This window comes from Montipora foliosa, chromosome 8, assembly GCF_036669935.1.
Source record: "Montipora foliosa isolate CH-2021 chromosome 8, ASM3666993v2, whole genome shotgun sequence".
Lineage (NCBI taxonomy): Eukaryota > Metazoa > Cnidaria > Anthozoa > Scleractinia > Acroporidae > Montipora > Montipora foliosa.
Genome location: NC_090876.1, coordinates 27,508,989 through 27,513,988, shown reverse-complemented (window position 1 = coordinate 27,513,988; position 5,000 = coordinate 27,508,989).

The window sequence follows — 5,000 nt, the reverse complement described above, 5'->3', positions numbered from 1 at the left end:
ACTGCACAAGTCGGCCGTTTTGCAAGGGAGACAATTTCGGCCAATCACGACTAATGTAAGAATGTGTACATCTTCAAACCAATCAGCGTGGGTGTCATAACAGTGTGTGCCAGGGTCTTCTTTGCTCCGCCATCTTGAAAGCAGAGTAGACCCTGGGAAAGACGTCTCATTTAAAAATAACAGTGCGCCCACGACATTGAGATTTGTTTAAGACTAGGTGGACGTGCTATAAGTGACGGTGTTCGATCCTCACTTCTGTGGGGGGAAAATCCTCAGCCCCAAAGGCTCAATATGGATTGAAAAAGGCACATTCAGCCTATGTTATGAGCGCCACAAATATGCTGATACCAGTAGGCTCCCGTAAGTATTACACATTGCTGTTATATTCTGGGTAAATTTGTGTAAGTGATTTGCGTTCATGATAAATTATCCACAATTTGGTTACTCAAGGGTGCATATTTTACTAGCTTGCATGTGCATGCGGGAGAGGCTCAGGGGTAACCGCATAGACGGAGAAATTTGGCACAGAACACTGCTGCTCAAACGTACTTTCCTAACAGGAAGCCGTTGCCGGGGTAAAGTCTCTTCATTTAGTGCTCTAGACACGCGAGTGCATGAACGTGAACCAGCAAATTCATGCTCTCATTCCCCTGGCCAACCTGTCATGCCTAAACCCTTGTGCGCGGCCGTAAAAACCCATGTTAAGCCGGAAAAAACTTTTGTGAAAAGACTAAGTCTTGAGAAAAAGTGTTAATTATTAAGTAGGCTCAGTGGTGTTGTAAAACCTCACTAGCTACCCGTCCGTAGAGATTGACACGTTGCAAATAAGAAATGATCGGTCCTTTATTATATTCTTCCGGTTTCCTAATTTTCATGAATTATTTCATGGATAAAAGCCTTTTGGAAAGGAACAAGGGAGTGGCCGCGAAAATCGCCCCGTGGTGTGGAAACGTGAGATGCGTGTCAAATCGGCTCACTACACTAGCGGCTTGACAGGCAAATCACGTTTCAATGCCACAGGCCATTTTCACTCGTTTTCCTCGGTCCTCGACTATCGCTGAGCGGAAAGAGAGACTGCTCGTAGACAAAGGTGTTCAAATTTGACAGATACCGATCACGCAAACAAAGAATGTTTTCTTCCAAAATGGTTTTTATCCATGAAATAATTCATGAAAATTAGGAAACCGGAAGAACATAATTATAGACCAATCATTTCTTATTCACAGCGTGTCAATGTCTACGGAAAAGCGGTTGGGAAGGTTTTACAATGCAAAAACTATTTTAACGAAACCCCAGCAAGCATACTTGATAATTAACATTTTTTCTCAACAAGACTTGGTCTTTTCAGAGACGTTTTTTCCTGCGTAAGATGGGTTTTTACGAGCGCCCAGAAGGGTTGAGGGGTAACAGGTTGGCCCGGGGAATAAAAACATGTTTCTCTGCAGTTCGGGCTCTTGCACTCACGTGTCTAACGCACTAAGTAAATAAACGATTTGACTCCAAAGATCATGTTTTAAGGGGCCAACGGTTTTTTGTTAGGAAAGTACGTTTGAGCAGCGGTGTTCTGTGCCAACTTTTTCCTTCCATACGGTTACCCCTGAGCCTCTCCTGCATGCACATGAGAGCTAGTAAAAGTACGCACCCTTCAGTAACCACGTAAACAAATTGCGGATAATTTATCATGAACGAAAATCATTTATACGAATTTACCCAGAATATAACAACGTTTAAAACTTACGCGAGCCTACTGGTTCAAGCATATTCGTGGCGCTCATAACATAGACTGAATGCACCTTTTTGAATCCATATTGAACCTTTGTGGCTGAGGATTTTCCCCTGTCGGCATCAATCCCCGCAGAAGTGGGGATCGAACACCGCCACTTATTGCACCTCCACCTAGTCCCGCCCAGTCCCAAACAAATCTCGATGTTGTGGGCACACTGTTATTTTTAAATGAGACTCTTCTGTCTCAAAAATGCCTGAGTAAGTAATAGCTTTGATTCACTGTCCACTGCAATGTAATCGCCGATTTTGCAATACACCAAGGTGATTGTAGACATCTTTGCTACACTTACCGATTGCAACACATTCCTCATTTGCGAGATTAAATGAACTGGGGTCATCGAGTCGCTTGTTGTTATTTACCTTTCATTGCTTGGCTTCTTGTGGCTATTCACTCCTCGTTGATGGACCACCACCACCACTTTTGTCGCCATTTTCTTTGCCCATTTAGACTTTCCCTTGCCTCTGCGATCTGCCCCTGGGTCTCCGAGGATGTTGAAAGAGTGGATTGTCAGTCCAAGAGAAAACAGCCGCACCACTGTCATGATCCGCCTAAAGGCCAAAGAATTGGCAAAGCAGACGAATGTTGCTGACTTTGTAGGAGGACCAAGCTGGTGCAGCAGATTCATTCGACGAAATGAGCAACTTGCCATACAAGCAGATTGTGTTTTCAACATGGACGAAGTGCCAATGTCATTTGATGCTCCATATTCAAGAACAGTTGACACAACTGGAGCTGAAAGCGTTCCTGTATCAACCACTGGTCATGAGAAAACAGGCTTCACTGTTGCCCTTGCATGCTCAGAGTCTGGGAAAAGCTGAAGCCAATGATCATCTTTAAGAGAAAACAATGCCGAAAGAAAACCTCCCAGATAGTGTGGTTGTCCACTGCCACAAAAAAGGATGGATGGATAGTGACGGAATGGCTATTTGGGGTGAGAAAGTTTGGCATCCAAGACCCGTGTCCTTGTTCGACAGAACCTCTCTGCTCATCTTGGACAGTTTCCTCAGGAATAGAGTCAGATAGGAATTTGTGTGCAAATGTTAAGGAAATGTAATTGTATCCTGCAAATTTGCTTGGCGCTTGCGTGCGATGTTAATCTTTATCGTTTCCACAGATATGCTCAAATTTGCTTCACCGTAAAGATAGCAGTTGGACCACAACCGCAACTGCAAGCAAACATGTTGCAAAACCAATAATTTGCGGTATTGTTTCAACTGATTTTCAAAGTACCCAACATACGTACATTTGCATTTAATTTACTCTCTTTTGCAATCAGAGCAAATAGGAATGAATTGCCTGAATATGATTTCGTTGTAAATTTGCAAATTTCCTTCCTATAAATATTCATATTTGCCTGGAAGCAAATATGGTGATTTACATCATCTTGGTATTGTTGTCATAGACAGTGTGCATATGATATTTGTTACACATTTTACTGCTGTGGTAAACTTTCAATTTTTATACATAACCGTTACATTGTTAAATGAAAACTGCACTGGTATTAGGAAGCTTTTGAGTTTCATCAGTGGCAACGTTCTAGAACCAAAACCAAGCAATGGTAACTAAAATGCTTGGGCCTTCGTACATGTACATAAATTGCGACCAAAACAGTGGTTTGAAATTCGCGCGGGCGATGTGTTCTTTCCTCTTTCTTTCTGTTGTTGGACGACTAAGGTTAACGGCGATTCCTTGGCATTTAGGTGGGTGAAATGGCAGTACTTAAGAATCGACGAAATCCAAAACAAAGGGCAACAACCATTCACGCCATAACGTTGGGAACCAGCTCTAGTATTTTACAGTAGTTCACCACAAAGATACACGGCAGTCTCATAACCGTGGAATGGTCAGTCTTTGGAATGTTCTATGCCAATTCCAAGACCACCAGAGAAACCTAGCAAGAGTAGACTTCGCTCGCTGCTTGACATCGAACCGTTGAATCTAAACTAATACATACTACCTAAGCTTGCTGGATTGTGATCAGGGAGTTCAGAGACGGTGTTCACACAAGAGATTCGGCCAACACCAGTAGCATTACTCGATAAAAAAAGAGGACTTCTTCCAAAAGGAAACGGAGTTCAACAAACGTTTGACACAAATGCAAAGGGTGGCCGAACAGCTAGATTTAAGCAAAAGGGCAGGAAGATTCCAGAGCGCCAAATGACAAAAGATTGCCGAAGGAGTTTTCAGTAGGTCATCTTACTGATACAAACCTGAAAGTATATGCCTTAAATTCTGTATAAAATAGCCTTGTTTGATTGCTGATTCATTGAGACTTGCATCATCCATCCCTCCCCCCTGCAAGGACAGTCTTTACTTTTGCAGTCCCTTAGTAATTTCACGAAATGTTATTAAGGCCACTTAAAACAATACCAATAATAAGGAAAGGGGAATGAATGATATGGATCTCTGCATTCCTACCACAGCCCATTATATCCGTCCCCTTATCTGCCACTTATAGTACATGTATTTTTATACGCCTAGTTCTTCAAACAACACTGCTAGTAGAACACAGTAGTGGCCGCATATTCTATGGTTACTTCCTCATCACCACGTCATAGGAAATAGTTACATATATCCTTGCACAAGCAATGTGGTGTACAGTGGCAAGGTTTGGTGGAATACCAAATTTCCTATGATATGGTATACCTTCACTGGTGTCTCATGTCCAAACAATATCACATGTTTAGTACCTGAAGCCTTTTATACCAAACCATAAAATATAATTGTAACCAATCGCAATACAGCGAAGACTGTGAAATAATAACTGTACATGCAGCTGTATTCCACCAAACCTTGCTACTGCACACCACATTGCTTTTGCAAGGATATATGTAACTATTTCCTATGACATGGTATACAAAGCAAGGCTGCTGCCTAAGAAAATTTCCCGGGAGCCCTTCGGGCTTCCAACATTAAAAGTTAGTAGCCTGAGTCATTTTTTTCAAGAGCCCAGAATTAATAAATTCCAGGTCGCATCAAATTTACAAGAAAGTGGTGATGAATCAAGTAAAGCACCCATCGAGCTACTTGTTCAGAAATCTGGTCGCCCATGCTCGCAAATAAGGCACCTCAGGCGACCGTTAGGCAGCAGCCTTGCAAGGCTTTCTCACATGTTATTTGTCACTAGTATTTTGTTTGCATGTACATGTACAGGTGTATGCGAGCCTTTAGGAAAAAATCCAGTTGTCTTGTGGGGTATTCCATGGTACATGTA